This window comes from Felis catus, chromosome C1 (assembly GCF_018350175.1).
Source record: "Felis catus isolate Fca126 chromosome C1, F.catus_Fca126_mat1.0, whole genome shotgun sequence".
In the NCBI taxonomy this organism is placed as follows: Eukaryota; Metazoa; Chordata; class Mammalia; order Carnivora; family Felidae; genus Felis; species Felis catus.
The window spans coordinates 72,738,304-72,762,647 of record NC_058375.1 but is presented as its reverse complement, the minus strand read 5'-3'; the positions used below and the strand labels follow the sequence as shown (position 1 = coordinate 72,762,647).

General features: G+C 37.6%; 1 protein-coding gene across 3 annotated transcripts in view; it reads left to right on the top strand.

Moving 5' to 3' along the window:
* Positions 1 to 24,344, top strand: part of ODF2L (outer dense fiber of sperm tails 2 like) — a 170,050-nt gene that overhangs the window by 91,792 nt on the left and 53,914 nt on the right. The window contains exon 18 of one of the 3 annotated variants that reach the window (XR_006584459.1): positions 7,781 to 8,579. The exons of 1 other annotated variant lie outside the window; for it this stretch is intronic. The gene's annotated coding sequence lies outside the window, so the exon portion shown is untranslated. One more of the 3 variants, XR_006584460.1, reaches the window with a different exon arrangement.

Genomic DNA, 24,344 nt, shown 5'->3' with positions numbered 1-24,344 from the left:
CCCATTGTCAATTTGGCACCCATATGAATCTCTTAAACCATTTTTAATATCCAAATACAGATACTAACAGCATCATAATTGTACTAACATGATATGACTACCCTGAGTACAAGTAAAAATGCATTAACTCCTTACCCAGAAGAGGGACAGATTCTCTTAATGATGTTTACCCATTTCCTTGATATCCTGTAACCTAAATACTGAGATGTAAAATTAACTATATTTAAATACTATAAAGCAAAGTTATTACATCTTATGTTACATGATAAGGAAATAAGAGAGGAAAGAAAACAAAGATATTTGCTACACACACACACACACACACACACACACACACACATACAAACATGAAATATTCATGAAATACTCATGACAGCTACAGTTCTCCTTCTGTAACTGGTCATGTGATCAGAGTTTGTATTTGTAACTACCTTCTCCTACTATCATTCTATAGTCCCTTTGCCTCTAGAAAGCACCTAGCTGGTCATGGTTCTTTACCTGGTGGAGTGACTCAGACTTTCATTCCTAAAAAACCTGGGTCATTAGTAGTTATGCCTGGATAGCGTTCTTATAGTTTTCCATTGACTTTAATCAAACAGAATGGTAATACTAACAGACATCTGAAGGGATCTCTTGTATTTCAATACTCTTCCTTATTTCACTGTGGAGTAGCAGTCCAATTTTCCCTTAGTTGTCAGGATCAATCACTCAGCATGATAACTCCCATTTTGTTCTGTTGTTTTAGAGGCATAAGGAGTCCACAGTGGCTGAATGAGAGTTTTAATTTCTAGAAATTATTGTTGTGTCTCCTGGTAAAAACATTCTTTCCTTTGGAACTAAGATCTGTAAGCCAGTAGAGCATAAGATTGTGGGAATAGGAAGATTTTACTTAGGTCATTAGGGTTAATAGTGACTGGTGCCACTCCCAGTCCCTTGAATCCTAGATATGGGAGAAACACAGCACCATATTGGATGCTGATTCAGAAACAAGTTCTCCTTTACTTCAGCTCTGCCATGTATTGATACCTACCTGGTGCTATAACTAAATCTTCAAAAGCCATTCTACCATTCTGTTATGCCAGTTGCTTTAGGGTGGTGGGGAGCATGCATGGTAAGACTAGTGAATTCCATGAGTGTAGGTCCATTGACTCTCATCTTTTGCTGTGATGTGAGTTCCTTGATTAGAAACAATTCTGTGTGCAATACCATGCTGGTGGATATGGCATTCTGTAAATCCATGCATTATAGTTTTGGCAGAAGCATTGTGTACAGGAAAGGCAGATCCATATCAAGAGTAAATGTCTGTTTCAGTAAGAATAAATCAATGCCCCTTCCATAATGGATGCCATACAGTGTAATCTACTTGTCACCAGATAGTTGGCTGATCACCCCAGGGACTGGTGCCATTTTGGGTATTCAGTGTTAGTCTCTGCTGCTGTCAGATTGGCTACTCAACAGTGGCCATGGCCAAGTCAGCCTTCGTGAATGGAAGTCCATGATGCTGAGCTTATGCATAACTTCCATCTTTGCCATTGTGGCCACTTTGTTCATGAGCTCATTGGACAATAACAGGGGTGGCTAGAGAAGGAGACTAAGTGGCATCCACAGAATGGGTCATTTTGCCTCGCCCACTTGATTATTAAAATCTTGCTCTGCTGAGGTCATCCTTTGATGAGCATTCACATGGGACACAACTATCCTTATGGAGATTTTTACCCATTTAGAGAATTTTATTCATACCTCTTCCCCAAATTTCCTTGTCACCAACTTTCCAATCATGTCCGCCAATTCCATCCAAGTTCCTGACCAGCTAGCCAAACCATTGGCCATAGCCCATGCATTTGTATATCAGTACACATCTGGCCATTTCTCTTTCCAAAGTGAGCAACCAAGTACACTTCTCAAAGTTCTGCCCACCAGGAGGATTTCTCTGCACCACTGTTCTTCAAGGCTGTCTTACAAGGGGGCTGTAGTACTTCAACTGTCTACTTTTGGGTGGTTCCTGCATATTGTGCAGAACTATCTGTAAACCAGGCCTGAGTCTTCTCTTCATCTATTGATTATAGGGAAGCATAGGTGCAGGCTGGGAGAGAGAAGGAAGTGTAGGTATATTTTTTGTTTTCTTCATTTTTCTTTCTCTGTGTGATTCTATTGATATTAAGAAAGGTTTGCAGTTTTATCCTATTACTTTTACAATTATAGCTTTATTTAATAGTCTTAGTTCTTTAGGCATTGTCTGTGAGTTCCCTTATATGAGTAATGATGAGATTAAAATGTTTCCTATTTTTCCTTTTTTCCCTATCTCTTCTCCATCACTTAGCTTTAGAATTTACCTTTGTATTGTTAAATGTTTATGTGGGTATTACTTAATGTATCACCTTTAAATGCTATACTTCTACTCCAGATACTACACAAGAGGGAATCTGTGTTCTTATTTTCCCACTTTCGTTCCCATTTTTTCTTCCAGTTTCTGTTCATGGTATAATTTCTACCTTGGCAAGAAATAAAATATTTGCATTGTCTTATGTCCCTCTAATCTCCAAATGTGTTTTGGTCTTAGTTCTATAGTTAAGTGTATTAAAGCTCACTGACAGTCCTTTGTCTCTAGAAGTTTAGTGAAGAAAGGATGGGAACAATAGTCTTGGAATTGTTTCATGTTGTAATCTCTAGCCTGTAAATTTAAAGTCTCTTTTGGTTTGATGTTAAATCCTTAACTCTTGCTTTCTTTCCTAATTCCTTGCATAATAGATTATGTTTTGTTTATGTTATATTTTCCTGGTGATAAATGTTACTCTGGAGAAATCCAAGTTCACTGTGATTATTTCCTTATAACATACTTGATCTTTTTGCTGGATTGCTCAAAAGGTTTTTTCTTATCTTTGGAGATAAGTAGATATACTAGATTATGTCTCCATGTTGACTATTTTGGTTAAATTCATCCTAGCACACTCTGTGTGCTATAGATAGTTTACTTGAATTACGTCTTTCAATAGTTACGTTCTGTTGTTTAGATTTTCTTCTTAGGGATTCCAGTTATGTATATGTTGGATCTTCTATACCTATCTACAGCTCTCATTTTTTCTGCAATCCCTTTTAGTTCTTTATTTTTTTATAATATTTGTTGTTCTCATTTTATCTTCTATGTCCCTTGTATGTTTTCCATAATGTGTTGCCCTTAATCTTTTTCCAGTTTCATTTTAATTTCTGTGACAGTTTTATTTTATTCTTCTGCTTCTTTCCTCAGTTCTCATAGCTTATGCTTCATCTCCTCTGTTTCAACATTTTCTTCTTAAGATCTGGCATTTCTACTTTGTAACTTTTTCTTATAGAGGAGATTGTTTTTATTATTTTGTGGAAAACCTTTTCATTCATAATTTTATATGTTCTGTAGCAGTGTTGCTCTGCTGAGTGTTTTTTATCTGATAATAAAGTTTGTTGCTTTAGTCCTCATTTTTATAGCTTTTTTGTATTGGTGCTGTGTTATTTATTGAATTTTTTGAATTTTCCTCATTGAATTTATTGAATTTTGATTTGTACAAAGATACATTCAAAGTTTTGTAGCATACAAAGATATATTCCTTATGGAAAGTATTGAATTTCCTATATCAGCCCTTTGCAAAAGTGGGAAGAGGTCAGGCGATCTTCTATACATACTCATGAAAACTAGATGGTTTTCACAAAAGAAAGACTGTCATCTTCTTAGATGGCACTAAGCTTCCTGCAAATCTAGTTTATTTTATTTTTAATTTTATTTTTTTTTAGCTGTCACTGGTTCCTCTATTTCTCTGAATGAACCAGGTTCAGTGAGGCTTGTTCTGATACTCAGCTCAACTCCATTCTTACACCTGGTTCAGAAAAGGAATATAGCTTCTTCAGAATGTGTCTCTGAGCTTGGGAAGTGGTTTTGCTTGCTTGTTTGTTTCTTAATTTCTGATATCTGCCACTGCTGGACTGTTTCTCTGCTGGGCTTCACTCTACTTCCTCCCATGGGGCTTCTATGCTAACTCGGTTGCTTTGGGCAGCATTTATAAAAATTTTGGAGTCTGATCTCCTGGCCAACCAAATATAACTTTGAATTTTTATTTTTTATTTTGCCTGCTGCCTTTGGATATGTTATGGAAATAAAATGGAACTATTGATTGTATGCAACCCTCTTCCTACAGAATTTTAGGATTCTTTTTCTGTTGCTCAGGAATCTATGAATTCTGACATTGATTGGATATTTTATATATAAAACTACATTCCTGTCATGTATTAAATCATTTATGGATGAGGCTATGAGAATAATTTGTAGATATATATATATGGATTAAGAAAAAATAAGTAAAAACATCAGGAAATTATAAGGTCAATAAAACAAGATTGAACTTATGAATCCAAAGTTGTGCAAAGAAAGATGGACTAAACATTTTTCTGGCAACAGTTCTTTTCATTTGATCTTTTGTGTTCTCTTTCCAACATGAAAAAAAAAGTCAACCAAGAATCAAAAAGCAGCTATACGGTATCATCAAATCCATGTTAAATCCACATATGGTTTGGAAATATTTGAAATCTAGCCACATATAAGCAAAGGCAGATGCTGGACTTTTTTTTTTTTTAGTTGACAGTATCAGAATTATTAACTCTGTTGGATGATATTAGAAATATTCTCAGTTCCACCCACTAGAATATACCATTGTAATTTAACATTATACCCTAGAATCTATATCCTCTCTTCCTTTCAGATCTCAAGAGCCAGCCCACAGTCCACTGGTCATAATAGGAAGAGTAGGCTTCTGGAACCCATTTTATGCCACGTCAGTCTCTTGGCATCTTTGGAGCTGGTCTGGCCACCAGTGTTGTGAGCCATAGGTTTCCAAATGTTTGATGCATCTCACAGTCTTAGTTTTTTGTTGGTGCTCTGATCATTAGGGCACTTTAAGAGAAAGTTCTAGGTTTATTGTTTATCTATTTTTGCATAGACCACTTCACCTATCTTAGCTTTTAAAATATGAATAATAATGCTTTCTTCCAGAGTTTCACAAACTCCATTTTATGTGGATCTGAGGGTTAAATGAGTAATGCATGTGAAAGTACTTTGTAAACTGTATGATATTAACTAATTGAAAAGTAATATTATTTAATTTTGTTTGGCAGCAGGTAGAAGGGAGGAGATAGCGCAGAACCACTTATTCTAAGTTTTACATAGTAAGCTTCTAAAATTGTGTTTAGTTTTCTTTATTCAGTTTCATGCTGCCAAGTGCTAAATGTCCTCGTGTCTGTTAATTATGCATCAGACCTGGCAATGTAGCTTGACATTTGATCTACACACCTGGCCTGGAGAGAATATCAATGGCAACCATATTCTTAGAATTGCTTTCCTGAGTGACTTTTTATCAACACGTTGGCACCAGCTGTGGCTACAAAAACATTCAAAACTGCCATATTTAAATGCTCTAAAATCTGATGAATAGGGTTTTCACTGGACCTGACAAAACTATTGCCAAATGAAACACATGATAGCAAGGCAAACTTTTTAACAAATTTTTAAACATAATGGTGTGTAAAAGATTGTAAGTAGATTTTTTTTGATCTGGTGGATTTGATAGTTTGACTCTAATTAATGTGTCTTTGAAATCTTGACTCTGATTTTCAAAGCTGACTAGATTATAATTCCACTAGGCCTAAACTTGGGTAACATTTTTTCTGTTGTACCAGGCTTGGGCTACATTGACTTGGCTTTATATGTCCAGGTTTCTGAGAAAAAATGGACAACACACTCTGTTTGTTCCCCACACTCTGTGCACACTCTGTCCGCACCCATATTTCAGAAACGGGGTTAACATGCAAACTAGGTCATAAGCATTGGATTAGAACTGCAAATAGAAACTGGGAGTCCTGCAGAGTGATAGCCTTTTAAATACCTCTTCAGATCATCCATGGGGTGAGGTGAGAGTGGGGCAAGAAGTCTTGTAGTTTCTAAGAGTCTCAGAGTCTTTGAACTGCCAATCTGCAGAAATTCCCTTGAACTATCCATGAAGGTGACAAACACAACTGAGGCAGTATTCAGCCATTCATTTCTATAATTAAAACTATTGTTGAGAATTTTTTTAAAGTAAGCTTCATGCCCAGTGTGGAGCACAGCAGAAGGCTTGAACTCATAACTCTGAGATCAAGACCGGAGCTGAGACTGAGTCAGATGCTTAACTGACTGAGCCACCCAGGTGCTCTAATAAGAATAGTTCGATAACACTACATTTAGCACTGTGAATCAGGCAGTGTGCTAAGTACTTGGCATATAGTATTTTATTTAATCTCATAACAACACTATGAGATAATTATAATTACCTCACTTTACTGATCAGATAACCAGAGACACAGCAACCTGAAGTGACTGTTAAGGTCTATCCACAGAGCTTGTGTTTTCAATCATTATGTCTCCAAATTCTTTAATTTAAGCATGCTGTCTGTTTTATTAATTTCGGCTTTGTAATATTGTGGCATGGCAGAACTTCATCACTTTTCATTCAAAAATTTAAGAAAAATAAGGATCTGAGTACATACATATGGACAATATGGACATTTGGAGAACAAATGTTGACTTTCAGACCTTGAATTGGTATTTTACTTGAAGAATTATCCTGATATATATGTGTGTGTATGTATGTGTATGCATATATATTTAGCATTGGGCCAAAGTTGAATTTTCCTAGCTCCCAGTGGATGACGACATTTTGCAAACATTCATTTGACACGCAGACGTGTTGGACTCAGGATGATATCTAAGATTAAAAACGTGGAAAAAGGACCACCCCAAGTTTTTGCTGATCCAAGGCAGTTGTTTATTGTCGTCCTATCCAACCAAACACATTCCTTCTGGAAGTGTTATCAATTTTTAGGTGAAAAGAATTTCAAAATCCTGTATTTGCACACAACTAGCCTCTTAGAAGATAGAAATCTCAATTTGCCCACAACTCATTTATGAGCTAACCTACTTACTATCTTGGTATATTGAGGGTAACTATAATTTAAAAACTAATGTCAGTTTTAAAGTTTTAAAAATATTTTAAAATATTTTATTAACTTTTTAATCTTACAGAGTTTATCTGTTCCTTCATGTAATTTGATTGGCTTGAAATCTAATTTCCTGTAGGTATTTAATTTGATTTAATTTGTGTGTTTTAAGTTCAAAATAAACATCTGTTGAAGTTCACTAGTCACATACATGGATGTATGCAGACATATTGTTGCCTAAAGCTGAGAATATATGAAGGTTAGACATATTGAGTGGCTCAATAAACTGTGGTGTATGCTGCCAGATGATTTCTTCCTTGAAGTGGATATGAGAGGGTATTTCTGTGTTCTATTACCATGTATATATTGAATATAAGGCTCATAAGACCTGTATCCAGCTATGGAGATCACAAGATTCCTTTAATGATTAAAATATGATTGTATTTCAGTGGGTGTTTTCTATTTGTGATGAATAATATTTTTGTTATCCATTTGATAGGCAGGTCCTCTTACCCTCATAACTGACTTTGGAATGCAAGGGATTCTGCCATTGAAAAAAATAGAAAGAAAGAATTGAACTCTTATACACTTAATAAGTTACAGTATTTTTAAGTCTTGGATAAAACATATACTATTTCTGACAATATACAACAGTTTAAATATACCAAAGCAATACATGAAATCAGGATTGTTGTTGTTGTTGTTGTTAGAATGGCCTGGGTTAAGAGACTTATCCTAATAAATAATTAATTTCTACAACTATCCCTTCCCTCCATCTCCTTCGCAGAGGACCAAGAGGTATGGGGAGGTAGGAAACCTGTAAGTAGGAAGCTGGCTCCTTCTTGGAAATCCCTGGCATTATAAGAAGTCTCGGTGCCACGTACTGCGACCTTCTGTTGAGATGATCCTACCAGCACTATGTTCCTCCTGGGCAAGATGAGGATGAGCTAAAAGCACAGAAGACCCATAGGTCAGGCTTTTGCCATCCGGCATGTTTCACAGAATTCCAGTTCTGGTCAAGAGATATTGCTGGGAAAATCTTTCTGACAATGAGAAGTATTATAGGAGAAGAGCTTGGTCTCTGTTGGCTGGTTTAAAGCAACTAAATTAAGCTTTCTAAGTCTCATGTTCCGCTTTTGGAGAATGGGACTGATGTATCATAGGGTTGTTTGAGAGCTGAGTAAAGCAAAGCATGAATATACTTAATGCAGTGCCTAACAAATGTTAAGCCTTCACTAAATGACAACTATTCTTTTTATTTTCAGCAAATACATACTATGGCTCAGCCATGGGTTGGCATGTGAAATTCTTGTTCTTTCTAGAAGTCAAGCTGGGAATAGTAATTTATTTGGTTGGGTATGTGTCAAACACGCTGTGGGGAAAGGTTTTAGAATGCTGTACTAGTGCATCAACAGCAACAACAAACCCAAAGCAGCAAAATGCACAAAATTTTATTATCATGTCCATAACCATCCTTGGAAAGCTTTTACTCATGTGGCATATTTTTCCTATTAGTTGAATTAATGAGTCACCTGTGCTGCAAAAACATCACGTGTTTGCTATCAATAAACACTTTCCATAATTTATTTCACCTTTCATTGCCTTTCTCCAGAGAACACCTTCAGAAAATTGTTTTTTTTCCTTTAAAGTACAGTTTCAATTTACATTTTTAAGCTGTAAATAGAAAGGAATGAAATAGTAAAAATCCACAGGCCTTCTCAATGTATTTGGTTAAAAGAAATAATTTGGCACTTGGTAGCCATGGTGATAAGGGAGGAAAGTGAACTGTATTTTAGTTTCCTAAAAATCCACAGATTGCAAAGAGCTTATCAGGAAGCCAATAGTATTATTCTCTTTACTGATATTCCTTAAACTTTCAAGGAAGGACTGGTGTATTATGTTTATACCATGAGATCTATAGTCCTTTGATCAAATGTAGCTTCTAATTTCAAAGCATTCTTATTTCTACTGGCATGATCAAGAGACATTTGTAGTACACTCAGGATCTGTGAAGTACTCTGCAGTTACTAAGAGGAACTTGGAGGAATTCTTCTTGTCCTATAAAGTCTCAAGTAGTTGGAAGAGTGGGACATCTATAAGTTTAAGACTGAGTTCTTTACAGACAAAACTTTTTTTATCACAGTCTGGCTATAGGACAAGGATGTCAAATATCATTGAAGTATTGGATCAGCCTCTACCTGCTGGATCATTGTACCCATTGTTGTACTCAAACTTGAATGTACATTCGAATCCCCAGGGATCTTGTTAAAAAGCAGATTCTGATTCTGTGTGTCTGGGGGGAAGCCTCAGATTCTCGATTTCTAACAAGTTTTCCAGTGATGTGGATGCTGGTGGTCCACAGACACACCAAGAAACAATTTTCTAGACCAGTGGTTCTCAAATGAGAATCATTGGTTACATATGAGAATTATTTGGGGAGCTTTAAAAATTCTTGATATTTCCGACCTTTTCTATGGGTGAAAATTCCCCCACCACACCTCCCACAAGAATTGGGGAGCTTTACCCCTCTTCAGCCTTCTTCCTGGTTTCTTCCTGGTACATTGGTAGGTCTTAATTAATGTTAGGGATAAATAGTAATGTGGGAACATATGAAAATGAAAGCATTTCAATGACTTGTATGTTAGCTACTAAGACACAAGTCTGTAATCACATTTCTTCTCTTAAATTTTTATTTTGAAAAATAATAATCCTTCAGAAAAGTTGAAAATTAGTATAATAGAAGCCATACACCCCTCATGTAGAGTCACCACTCTTATTTTGCTATATTTTACCCCCCTTTGTTACTGTTAAACCACTTAAAAGTAGTAGAACTCATGGTACTTCACCCCAAAATACTTTGGTATGTGTCATCTAAGAATAAAGACATTCTCCTAAATAACTATGATAACATTATCACAATAACAATATACAAGCCATATTCAAATTTTCCCTATTGATATCAAAATATATTTTAAAATTCTCTTTTCTATAATGACAGGTTTTTAAAGAGGCTCTTATTTAGTTGGAAGGACAGGTTTCTTTATTCAAACTAGCTAAATATCAATAGGCCATGTAAAGTTGACAATTTTTAAAGTGTTGTATTTCTTCCATTTGCTCTGTGGAATCAAAATCTCTGTGCCTTTTCCCCAAATTTATCAAAACTAATACCACAGTTAAGATGTAGTAACACTGTCTAGGATCAAGTGGTATTTATTTAGGGATTCTTACCTTGGGCCAATTTATCAGACCCAGGGAAGACAAAAAATTACATATTTGGAAGAGAGAGTAGTTGATATACAGTGTTGTCTTTTCTAGTATTAATAGATTCTAACTTTATCTAAAGATGCTAAAATTATGTGAGGGTATAACTGATGAGGTCAGATAAGATTGATGTCTCTCTTGTGTTAAGTGGCATTTTCCTTATGAGTAATTGATTCCTTTATCTTCCTGATTAGATGTGGAATGTTTTAATGGTACTCTATCAAGACTTTTCAACAGCTTCTTTTAACTTGGTTAATGACCTTTCAATGATAGTAAAACTATATGTAAACATGTAATCTTTGGAAAATTTTTTCTTTTTTTACTCTCATTAGGAAATATTTTAAGGTGATAAAAAAATGTTGCTGCTTACCAGGACATTTCTTTGAGAATACTGTCATGAAACACTCTTTCACCAACTACTGTCCTCCCAAATCCTTCCACTGTGCCTTTGGAACGTGCAGACCATCATGTTTTGTTGAAAGATGGACTTATAATATCTACCTCATAGGACTTAATGAGATAATGCATGTAACATTCTTAGCACAGTGCTCGGAACATATCACTCAATGGATGGCAGCTATTACCTTAAAAATATCTTTTATTGTGGTTACCACTACTATTATTATTTTGGTTAAGTGTTCTAGGCAAAAATAATAGCATATACAGTGATAGGATGAGAAGGCCCAGCAGAATAGGTTTAGGGAAAGCGTACACAGAGTGGTTCTAGATTGGGTTCTCATCAGGATTCAAATCCTGGCTGTGCCACTTCCATGCTGTATGACCTGGAAAGTCTATTTCTCCATCTTCAAAATGTGAATAATAATAGTACCTACCTTATGGGGATATTGAAAGTAAATGAGAAAATAATGCAGAAATGCTTAGTCCAGTGCCTGACACAGTGAAGTTTTGTTTAAGTTTTAGCTAAGAAAATAATAGATCAAGAAGCCTTTACAGGAGTTGAACTTACCTAGTGATAACTGCCATCTTCTGAACAAGATTTGGCTTCCTCATTTCATCTTAGAAACTTGGTCTAGTACTCATACAGGTAATGGTCTCTGGGTTGGACCCAGGGATATCCTACCCAGACACTGTGGAGTGCTCCTACCTGATTTGTTTCAGTACCTTGGAGCAATTAGAGAGCCAGAATCTTGATTTTTTATATATTTGTTGCAAAGAAATAGTTCCCATTAATCCTTTCTATAGGTGAAGTTTATTTTTCAATAACTATACCTATGGTTTGTACTTACCAGATTTTAAGGTTTAAGGGAGTTTATACATTTTTTGTGGCTTGGTATAGCACACAAAACCATATGTATTACCTGTTTTTAAGAATTAAATAGAGCCTAATTATAAAACTATCTTGTCTTGATACATGCTTCTGTGGCATAACTTTTTTTTTTTTTTTCCTAATGGGAGGTCTTTAATTATCTTTCCAATCTAGGATACAGTTATGGGTCTGTTCAGGAGGGTTTTTTTTTCTAACTTTTCTTGGATCAGTTTTAATTTATACTTTTACAGAAAAATCATATAGTTCTTTTGGGCTTCTTTTTTTTTTTAATGTTTACTTATTTTTCAGAGAGAGAGACAGACAGAGACAGAGTGTGAGCAGGGAAGGGGCAAAGAGAGAGGGAGACACAGAATCTGAAGCAGGCTCCAGGCTCTGAGCTGTCAGCACAGAGCCGGACCCAGGGCTCAAACCCATGAACCGTGAGATCATGACCTGAGCCAAAGTTGGATGCTTAACTGACTGAGCCACCCAAGCGCCCCTTTCAGTTTTTCAAACTGATTTGTCTTATAATCACACATAATATCCTATTCATTATCTATGATATCTTTCTCATTACTAGTCTCATCTGTTTTGTTTTCTCTTTCTTTTCCTTTTAATGAGACTTAGTGAGACTTTTCAGTTTGTAACTCTTTTTGTTGGTTTTTATTTTATTATTTTAATCTTTTATCTTTATCAATTCATATCTCCTGCTTTGTATTGATTTATTTTGGTATTATTTTCTAATATTTAATATCAGAAATATTACATTTAATATTAAAACATTTAATTTGAATATTCATATTTTAGTAATAGAAGTATTGAAGGAGCGCATTTTCATCTGAATTTAGCCTTAGCTATATCTCATATATTTTAATATGAAGTGGTATGTTATTACTTTCTAAATAGTTTGCTTTTACTTTGGTTTAGGGTTTATTTAGAGTGTTTCTTGGGATGCCTGGGTGGCTCAGTTAGTTGAGTATCCAATTCTTGATTTTGGCTCAGGTCATGATCCCAGGGTCGTGGGATCGAGCCCTGTGTCTGGCTCTGTGCTGAGTGTGGAGCCTGCTTAAGGTTCTTTCTCTCTCTCTAAAAAACAAAAAACAAAAACAAAAACAGATAGGGTGTTTCTTTTTTTATTGTTGATTTCTAATTTTATTGGAATTTTATTTCTGTTTTCTATAATTTATTAAGGTTATTTATAGCCAAATATACAATCAAATATCATAATTGGAAGAATATATATTCTTTGATGTAAATTACATATTGGTATGTGTATATCTATCATTCATTATATGTTTCTAAAGTGTTTATTTTCAATATTATAATTGGATTCACTCGGTTTATGTGGCACTAATGTTGCTTGGCACAAAAATATTATATCCTCTTTGTGAAGGATAGCTTTTGTCATTTCATAGTACAGTTTTTTATTCTTGAATTCTTGTTTAGTCTACTATTATTGTAGGTATGGGATTTTTTGATATGTATTTTCCTGGTATATTATTAATAATCACTTATGTTTGCCTTTTCTTTGTCCTTTCCCTTTAGGTGTGTTTCTTATTAGTAACATTTAGCAGTTAGGGAGCAGATCTGACTCTCCAGGGAAACTTGCAAGTGACCACTGGTACCTAGTATTTGCACTGAGCCATCACAGTCATAGTGATAGTCATAGTCTTAGGCTTTAAGCAAGGGCAAGCCTTCCCTACGGCCTGTTATTTTCTCACCTGAATCTGTAGAGAATAAATGGAACCTCTTCAGTTCCTGGAGATATCTGGGAAATGCAAAGTCTTACAACCACTCTCCAGGAAATGCCAGAAGGTTCTGGAGGTTTTCTTGGATGCATTGCTACAAGGACCAAAGTAGGGTCATGAGATATGAGTCAAGGTCAGTGTCTTCTCCTAGATTTAATAAATATTCACATTCAGGTGTACCTTCTTTTTAATGGTAGGTTCTTAAGTATATGATAAAAAATGTCTACCAGGATGCCCAGCTGGTTCAGTCGGTTGAGCATGCAACTCTTGATCAAGCCCCACACTGGGTATAGAGATTACTTAAAAATAAAATCTAAAAAAAAATCTACCAAATTAAATAAAGGAGGTTTCATCTTGGAAAGTCGCATGATGTTTTGTAAGGAGCCAGGCTTTACTTAAATTGAGACTCTGCCGCTAATTTAACTAGCTGTGTAACTTTGGTCAGGTTAATTAATGTCTCTCAGATTGAGATTCCTCATCTGCAAAAGAGATAATGGTACTTCACAAGGTTGCTGTGAGGCTTAGATAATACATATAATGGTGCCCAGAGTTTAATAGTCATCCACTGTTTTCTTTTCACTCTTCAGGAAAATTTGATTAAACAATGGTAGGAACCCTCTTTCTAGGGAAATAGGGTCTTCAGAAGTCTTCTAGATCAGGAAGCTAATCACAGAAATATAGTGTAAGTTCATTCTAATACTGTATTAGAATACTGTATAATACCCTAATGTTTATACAAACTGTCTAATGGCTTGAAAAGGAAGAAAACATGGCAAAGATGATTACTTTCAGAAGCCTATAGCCATCCAGCCAAAGGATGTTACTACTGGTGGTCAGACTGCTTGGCTTATGAGGTTTCTTATTTCCTGAAGTCTTGTCAGTCTGGTGTGGCTCTTGTCTTTCCTTTGAGCTGAATTCACTTTCACAAGCTCCTGAGTCCTGCGCATCTGACAATTACTTCAGACCTCAGACATGCTAGAAACCTGAATTATTTTATGAAAGTCGTTTGAAGAAGCAGAGCAGCAATTGTTTTTTCTTGGGTTTCTTTGTATATCTGTTTCTAATTTATTCACTATTTTCCCTCTATCCAACTGGTGCTTAGATCCCACTATAGATTCTTTGGATATAAACACATAAAAGGCTTATCTGTAGTTATGTGGTTAAAATGAGCATTTAAAAATATTATAAAATAAAATTTCTTTGTTCTCTCAGAATTTTAGTTCATAAAAATCATTCTCTAACAATTATTCTATTGAACGTCATTATTTAATTGTATCTAATCTATTTATTTTGTTATTTAAAAAAAATTTTTTTACATTTATTTATTTTTGAGAAACAGAGTGAGACAGAGTGTGAGTGGGGGAGGGGCAGAGAGAGAAGGAAACACAGAATCTGAAGCAGGCTCAGGCTCTGAGCAAGCAGTCAGCACAGAGCCTGATGCGGGGCTCGAACCCACGAACTGTGAGATCATGACCTGAGCCGAAGTCGGATGCTCAACCGACTGAGCCACCCAGGTGCCCCATAATCTTTTTATTTTTTATTAAATTTTTTTTAATGTTTATTCTTGAGACAGAGGAAGACACACAGAGTATGAGCGGGAGAGGGGAAGAGAGAGAGGGAGACACAGAATCCAAAGCGGACTCCATCCTCTGAGCTATCAGCTCAGAGCCTGATGCTGGGCTCCAACTCACGAACAGTGAAATCATGACCTGAGCCGAAGTCTGAAGCTTAAGCAACTGAGCTACCCAGGTGCCCCTAATGATATCTAATCTTAAAACAACAGAAAATTTTTGCTTAGGGATAACTCTGCATTTATACACGTGAGATAAAATAGGAATCTTCCCTAACCTGCAATCCCTTAAATAGAATACAATTTCTCTCTTCCTTTTTTCTTCCTTCCTTCCTTCCTTCCTTCCTTCCTTCCTTCCTTCCTTCCTTCCTTCCTTCCTTTGTCCCTCCCTCCCTCCTCCCTCTTTCTTTCTTTCTTTCTTTCTTTCTTTCTTTCTTTCTTTCTTTCTTTCTTTCTTTCCTTTTCTTTTCTTTTCTTTCTCTCTCTCTCTCTCTCTCTCTCTCTCTCTCATCTTTTGGTTAAAATGTTTAATGAGTTGTCATTGAGTTTTGTTTTATTTTATTTTTCTTTCATGGGATTATTAAGACCTTGCATCAAAGTTATCATTTCTAATAAAATTTTTGTTTTATTGTTAACTGAACCACATTGAAAGAATGAATGTGAATTAAGGCAGGTGGCATTATACTAAATTAAAAGTACACTAGATTACTGACTCTATTGGAACATTTTCTAAACTGCATGATTTAGTCAAAATTATTAGCTCTCTTTTTTCAAAGTAAACAATCTCTACATATAAATTACACTCAGTATCGTATGTGATTATGAAGTATAAATAGAATTTTGATGGCATATACAGTGGCACTTACAAATACCCATATACAAATGTAGGGTGGTACTCAATGCCCTTTCATTTAACAGTTGGAAATTGAGACCTGGCAGGAGTGATAAATATTGGAATTAGGATCTTGGTAGCAGACATGCAGAACATTGACTCTTCTATTTAGGATCTAAAATGCAATCAAACTGAGCCACGTTTCACTGTCCAGGTCGATGCTCACTCTCTGCTATTACATGTTGTGCCACCAAAGGGGAAGCAGCCTCATGGCCACCCTCAGGAGAAAGACAACATTTTATGGCAGTTTCAGGCTGGCAAGGGGCAATTCATCGAAGCTGTTGGCTTGGCCCTGGGAATTGCAGTCCTGGTGTGATGTCTCACATTCGTGGGCAACACCAAAAAGGAGCTGGGTTTCTGCATGAAAATACCTTATATCAAAGTACCTTTTAAGAACAACATATTCTAATGAGTGTTTGGCTTCTGATTTCAGCCTCTTTCATTCACTTCAAAGAATCTTTTTAAGTGTGTCTGGAGTTTGTACTTACGATAGTACCCAGAGGCAGACAAACCACAAAGACCAGATCTACAAGACACAAGCCTGGTGCCAGGCTTGATTATTGATCACCTCTATGTGATTATTGATCACATAGAGGTGATCAATAATCATAGCCATTAAATCATGGGAGAAAAAGTCAGCTGTAGAAATGTCCTCGAAACTGGGTGCCAAGCTAAGGTTTTCCACTTCATACTAGAATTAATTTTACTAACTGAATTCTCAAGGATAGAGGTAAAATTTGCAGTTGCCTGGATTCCACAATCAAGTCTATCAGAAGTAACAGCCATTCACCTTTCTGGGCTTCAGTATCCCCAGCATTTATTAAAACTTCCCCCATAATGGTCCTCTCTGAATCTTTTTCTGTTTTCCACGGCCCTAGCATTCATTGTTTCCATTCCTCACCATTCAGTCTGGCCTCTGCTCCACTCCTTGACCTTGTGCTATATCTAACTAGTTGTCAAATCCTTATCTTCCTTGATCTCTTTGCAGCAATTTACACAGGGGATACTCCTCCAGCTTGAAACTCTTTCTGTCTTGGTTTCCATGACAGCACATGACTCCTTCTCAAACTTCCCTAAAGGTTCCTCCTTCTCCTCCTGACCCTTAAATGTCTATCCTCACCTCTCTCCCCATTCTGCACTCTCTCTCTCTTAGTCTCATCTATTTCCATGACTTCAGCTACCACACACATGCTGATAATTCACAAGTCTGTTTCTTTGGCAACTGGAGAACTCCAAATTTTTACATTCAGACTCTTACTCAATATCTCCATTTGACACCTCAAGTTTACATGTTCACTCTTCCACCCAGTTGCCCACACCCCATAGCACCTTGCATATAGCTCTATTAAAACATTTCTTATATTGTAATTGTGGGGTTTTTTTTATTTGTCTTACCCATGTCTTTTATCATTGTTTCCCTAAGATTAAGCACAATGCTTATTACAGAAGAAATCATTAAATGACTTAAAAATACAGGAATACTGGAGAATGTTCCAAACTACCTGGGTTGTATTCAGTTTAAGTTGAAATACTGCAAATACTCACCTGAAGTATAAGGTAATATTTAAGTTAATGATTGTAACTTTAAGGATTGAATTATCTGATTTAGCTCTCCACATGGGTAATGGATTTCTTTGTATTTGGTGCCTCTTAAGTAATAAACATTGGCTATTTTTATTTCTTAAAAAATTCAACTTTGTTGGGGCGCCTGGGTGGCTTGGTGGGTTAAGCGTCCGACTTCGGCTCAGGTCATGATCTCACGGTCCGTGAGTTCGAGCCCTGTGTCGGGCTTTGTGCTGACAGCTCAGAGCCTGGAGCCTGTTTCGGATTCTGTGTCTCCCTCTCTCTGCCCCTCCCCTGTTCATGCTCTGTCTCTCTCTGTCTCAAAAATAAATACACGTTAAAAAAAATTCAACTTTGTTGAAGTATAATTTAAATCCAATAAAATGTACCCATTTTGGGCACCTGGGTGGCTCAGTCGATCAGGAATCTGACTTTGGCTCAGGTCATGATATCGCAGTTTGTGTGTTCAAGTCCCACATCAGGCTCTGAACTGACAGTGCAGAGCCTGCTTTGGATCTTCTGTCTCCCTCTCTCTCTTCCCCTCTCACCAGCTTGCACTCTCTCTCTCTCAACAATAAATAAACATTAAAACATTTTTTAAAATGTACACATTTTATTTTATTGACTTTTTTGCCTTTATTTTTTTATTTTTTTTTTAATATGAAATTTATTGTCAAATTGGTTTCCATACAACATCCAGTGCTCATCCCAACAGGTGCCCTCCTCAATACCCATCACCCACCCACCCCACCCTCCCACCCCTCATAAACCCTCAGTTTGTTCTTGGTTTTTAGGAGTCTCTTGTGTTTTGGCTCCCTCCCTCTCTAACCATTTTTTTTCCTTCCCCTCCCCCATGGTCTTCTGTTAAGTTTCTCAGGACCCATATAGGAGTGAAAACGTATGGAATCAGTCCTTCTCTATATGACTTATTTCACTTAGCATAATACTCTCTAGTTCCATCCATGTTGCTACAAAAGGCCATATTTCATTCTTTCTCATTGCCACATAGTATTCCATTGTGTATATAAACCACAATTTCTTTATCCATTCCTCAGTTGATGGACAAAAAATGTACCCATTTTAAGTGTGAAAATATGCATACCCATCACCCCTGTCAAGATATAGAATATTTTCATTGCTCCAAATAGTTCCTTCTCTGTAGTCCATTCTGCTCCCTCCCTCCCTTGCAGAGTTGACCTTGGGTAACTACTGGTCTGCTTTCTAGTCCTATAAATTAGTTTTGCCTAGTCTGGAATAGATAAATGGAACTAGATAGTATATATTTATTGATAATCTGACTTTTTTTGGCTCAACGTAATTTTTCAACATTCAGCCATGTTGACACATGTATCAGCTGATTCATCCCTTTGTATCACTGAATAATACTCTTTTGTAGGGATACCAAAATCTATCCATTCACCTTTTGACAGACATGTGGATTGTTTCCAGTTTTGCACTGTTATGAATAAAGCTACCGTGAACATTAATGTAAATTAATGTACAAATCTTTACATATATGGACATATGCTTTTTTCTTCTATTTAGTAATCTAATAGTGGAATTTTAGGGCTATGTGGTGAGTGCCTGTTTAACTTTATAAAAAGCTACCAAGCTATTATCCAAAGTGGCTGAAACATGTACCTTCCCAGTAGCAATTGTGTGAGAATTCCAAGTGCTCCACATCCTCTCCAACATTTAGTATTATCAGTCTTTCTAATTTTATTATCTGGGTCTTCACTTCTAGAATATAAACTTCAGGAAAGTTAGTACTTACCCTGTCTGGCTCATTGCTATGTCTTTGTCAGTCAGTAAATTGTTGGTGCTGAGACCACAGACATGTGTAGGTGTTCAATAAATATATGATGAACAAATAATAAATCAGTTAATGAAAAACAACAGGCACTGAGTTGCTGAGCTATGAAACGTCATAAGATATTTCAGGAACTGCAAGTTATTCCGTGTAAGGGTTGTGGGCTGAGAGCTATGGGCATTGGTAACGGCTTTCATTTAGCACTTCTTCTATATCTGGCACTAAGACTTTTTACTTATCTCACTGAACCCCTATGACAACCTTGTGAGGTCAGTACTATTATTATCCTCATTTATGGGTGAGAAAGCTGAGACTCAGAAAGATTAAGGGCAAACACCAGTCAGTGACAGAACCCAGATAGATTCCCAGACCATCAAAGGCTCTTGGAAGGAGTTTGAACTCTATTCTGTGGTCAATGACAGAACATTGGAATTTGTTGGGCAGGGCTGATTTGTGTTTTGGGAGGATCATTGTGAGGCAGTATTGAAAATAGAATGGCAGAGGACAAAGGGGAAGTCAGGGAACCCAGTGAAGAGGCTGTCAAATACTGCTAGCAAGAGCCAGGGAAGTAATTCCAAGGATGGCAAGCGGGGTCATATTTAGAGGATTTCCTAAGAGGCAGATAGAATTCAGCATCCAATTGGTCATGGGTGTAAAGGAGGAAGGCACTCAGCATGACTCAGGGTGATTCAGATGTCTGTCTGTTATCTTGTCTCTTTCATATACTCCCAAACACAATGTCTGTCATAGGGTTTCCAAAGCCGTGTTACCGATGCCTCATTTCCTCTGTGAACTGGGAAGGCCTGAGAGTCAGTGCACGCAGTGTTTGGGCTGTTGGTCGTTACCAAGATCATGGATAGGAAGCAGTAACATAGAAACAAATCAGGGACAAAGAGCTTCCTTCCGTTATAGTTCTACCTTGTAAACTTCCTTCCGTTATAGTTTTACCTTGTAAACATCATGTATTCACTGATGTTGCAGAAGCAGTATATCAAGTCTTATTCCTCTTCTGTAAAACCTAAACCAAGGCAGAGGTTAGGTTTGGGGTGTGTTGTGCATCCGTGTTTGTGTGTGTGTTTTGTTTTATTTTCAGAGTTTTGTTGGTACATTTTTTAAAAGCTGCACTAAATGTTCCACTAGTTCAGTGTTCCTTAGGGACTATTCTACACAGCCCATATTTCATACAGTCAGACCTCTGAGAAGGAACTGAGCCCTTCTAAGGGTCTGTGTTGTGGTAGGCTCAACAATGTGCTTCTGGCAGCTACATGATAGGAGTCAGAGCTCAACTCCTCACAGCTGTGGCCTCCCTTTCACTCCACATAAAGCAGCCCTGCCTTGTTGCCCCCAAAGCATTCTTGAAAGATACATCTGAGGCTCTGCTCAGCCCCAGAGATGTTCCCAGTTCTTAAGCACGAATCAAGGCAGTCTCCTACCAGCAAACCAAACTACCCTACAGAAGACAGCTCGCAATACAAATTCTGGGCAAGTAGACCTTGAAATTGAACTCTTTGCTCTTTAAGTTGTTTTTATTGTCTGTAGCCGGTTAGATAGTTGAAGGGAAATGCTACCCAACAAATAATGGTGTACAAAGGAAACCTCCCAGTTCAATGAAAGAGTGTGTCTGCCTTATTATGGGAGATGCCGTGTCATAAGTGGGTGTTTTGTACTCAGTTGAATAAAAAAAAAATAGGTTGGTCTTAAAAACTGTTAATGATAGAACACATGGCATAAATTACACTGTAAACTCCAAACAACTCTGAAATTATAAACATTGCTTAGTCAAGGCTTTTCTTTTAACGATGCCCTGATGTCGCTGGCATAGCCTGGTGATTTCAGTCAGTGTTATTTTACTTGAAAGGAGAAATTTCTTTTCCAAAAAAAAAGTCTCTCTAAGAAAAGCTATCTTCCTGGCCAAGTTAATGAGACATCTGGCTCCAATGGCCTGTGTCATGTCTTCCCTGGGGCCAGGGCCAGGTAGTATGGGCTAGAGAAGGTTAGAGAAAAGAGTTGTGTGATGAAGAGAAACTGCAGGCTTGGTCCTGTCCTGTCCTGACATGGGCTGAATCAAGTCAGCAGGTGTTGTGACTAAATAGAGACTGTCAGGATTCTCAGCCCACATCCTTGAGACCTGGTGCAGAGTAAGCATTTGATTCAAAGGTCTTCCTTCATTTGCCTATCAGAACAGCTCTCTGTGGGTGGGGAAGCAGAAAATGTCTTCAAAAGGGTAAGAATGATATTTACATCATTTACAACTACCTTTTTAAAGCACTTTCTATAGGCCATGCACTTGGCCAAATCATTTAGGTACATTACCTTATTTAAACGTAATCCTTAAGAAAGTTACTGTTATTATCTGTTCATTACAGATGGTAACTGGGGCTCAGAGAGGTTAAACTTTGCCCAAGGTCCTAACGGAAGCCAGGATTCTAACCAAGTTCAGTCTGACTGAAAAACCTATACAATAAACTGTTAACAGCTATGTGATATTTCCTCCATGAGGATTAATAAAGAAAACATGTGCTTCGTAGAAGCAGCAATGCTTTCTATAGAAGTGCTGGTGAAAGGCTCTAGAGTCAGAAGAGCAGCCCCATTCCACCTCTTCATGGCTCTGAGGGTAAGTTTTTTCAACTTGTGAGTTTGCTCACAACACTGGAGAAGCAAGTTGGAGACCAAAGATCAAAGACCAAACACCCGTTTGTCTTTGGTCATCATGGTGTGAGAGCCTTTTTGTTCAGTGCTAATCTGTAACAGGCGTTCCACTTTCCTTGACCCTGATTTAGCTACATCTCCCTTCAGCTTGTCTTTTCTTGCAAGCTGACCCCAGATTACACTTTGACTGCAGGCTTGTCAACCTGTAAATATGTAGTTGGTTAGCAGGGGAAAGGTGAGCGAGTGTGAATGGTTTGATCTAGCACATCCCCACTGTTGGAACGGGGATATGTGCCTGCCCTCTAGTTTATGGAAAGGTAGCACCATATCCATAAACAGAGACTCTCTGTTTTTCTTCTTCATGAAAAAGAAAAGTTAAGATGAACAGGAGTATTATTTTTCTAACTCTACAACATTTCCTTCTGGCCGGAAATGGATCAGGCAATTGATATAGCCAGTACACCTCTGCCATGGGGATGCTTTGGCGCGAACGTGCCATGAGTCTCTGAGTTCATTCATACGGCAGACCTCCTTATGTCACACTCATTCATTCAATGAGTGTTTGTTAAGCCTGTCCTCTGTGCCAGGTGCTGTGCTTTTTAGATGACCAACAGTCTCAGCTTCAGAAAGGGTCGCAGCATAGTGGGGAATTGTAGTATAAACAAAAAAAAATCATAATCTAACATGGAATATGCTATGAGAAAATGGTGAAAAAAGTGCTGTGCAGGAAGGGAAGCCTGTAACTGCCTCTAATTCAGGGACAACAGGGTATAATCAGGGTGGCTCCTCTCCCTATTGGCCCAACAGCAGGCCTCAGAGAAGTAAGAGGTAGACAACTTTGGTTCCTAATTTCGGATTCATTTCTCATTCTTAGCAGCAGGCTGGGTCATATTGAAAGACCAGAGAAATAGGTGTCCCTTTGCATTTTAGTGAATGGTAAGTTGGCAGAGAGCCCCTCCCAGGGGTGGTGGCACAAAGGGAAATGTCTGCATTTCACCTTAAAGGTGGTACCAAATGCAGCATTGAGCAAATTCAAAAGCTTTGTTTCCACATGGCACTGGGAGTTCACATAACTATTTAGAGGCTTTTTAGTTTCTTTTTTCTTTTTTAAAAGAAAACACTTGTTTATTTTGAGAGAGACAGAGAGCACAAGCAAGGGAGGGGCAGAGAGAAAGGGAGAGAGAGAATCTCAGACAGGCTCTGTGCCATCAGCATGGAGCCCCACGTGGGGCTCAAAGTCACAAGTCGTGAGATCACGACCTGAGCTGAAATCAAGAGTCAGATGCTTGACTGGCCGAACCACTCAGGCACCCCTAAAGTCTTTTTATTTTCTTTTTTTAGTAAACTTCTTTTAATGTTTATTATTCTGAGAGAGAGAGAGAGAGAGAGAGAGAACAAGTTGGGGAGGGGCAGAGAGACAGGGAGACAAAGAATCCCAAGTAGGCTCCAGACTCCGAGCTGTCAGCACAGAACCTGACATGGGGCTCGAACTCACAAACCATGAGATCAAGACCCGAGCCAAAGTCTGACGTTTAACTGAGTGAGCCACTCAGGCGCGCCTATTTTCTAAAGAATTGTTTGTGAGGAGCGTTGACATGTCCTGACTGTAGCTCATGCTTCTGAGTCCGTTGCATCCCTCAATAGCTAGGTGAGAAGCTGAGCAAGGTTTTCAGTCCCTCCTCTCACGTGTAACAGAACGTAGAAGCCGCCTAAGAAGTTTAAATGTGTCAGAGGTAGGAAAGCATTTTTTAAACTGTAAACCTCACACAAGCAATAATATTTAATTTTCTTTTAGTTTGTTATCACTATGTTCCCAAGGGGCTTTTGTACACAAAAATCCCACTAAGGAGACTGATGGTGGACAAGATTGCTCTCTAGAAGGCATTTTGGAAAACTACAACATCAGATGTTCTGAAATGTGAACTTTCTTTTGTCTGTATGACATTTTCAACAGCTTCCAGAATAGCAGTTCCTGATGACATTCCAGTAGTCAATCTGTGCTGTGTAGAACAACAATATTTGGTGGGGGGGGGGGGGGAAGATGCTGATGATCATCACCAGAAATAACTTCTAATAATTTGGACTTGTCACTTTTTTCTCTTTGTACTTGAAACTTAAAAAATCCTTTGTGGAGAAGATCTTTCTTCCCCATTTGAATATGAGAATCGTGGCCCAAAGTTCAATCCAAACCAAATTTCAATGTGGAATTGTAACCCCTACCTCGGAATGGAAACCGTGGGGCCCCTTAGCCAGAATGGCAATTGGCAGTTGGTCGCCTAGGACACATGCCACAGGATACCAACCAAGAAAAAGAACAGGGAAGGAACATGAGGGGGAAATGCTAAAACCATCTGTCCAGAGTTGGGTTTTATATGCTGCTGGTACAACAGGGTCCTTCTTATTATCTTAAGAAGTCTAGTCTTCCCCTCATGACTACATTGAAAAGAAGAAACAGTAAACCTGTCTTGCAGTGTTGATTTCAGAGAGTCAGTGTTTTCACTAGAGGGAATGTCAGGATGGGGGTGGGAAGACAGGGGTCTAGCTTGGCTCTGTCATCAATGCACAAAACACTTTATAGCAGGCCCATTGCT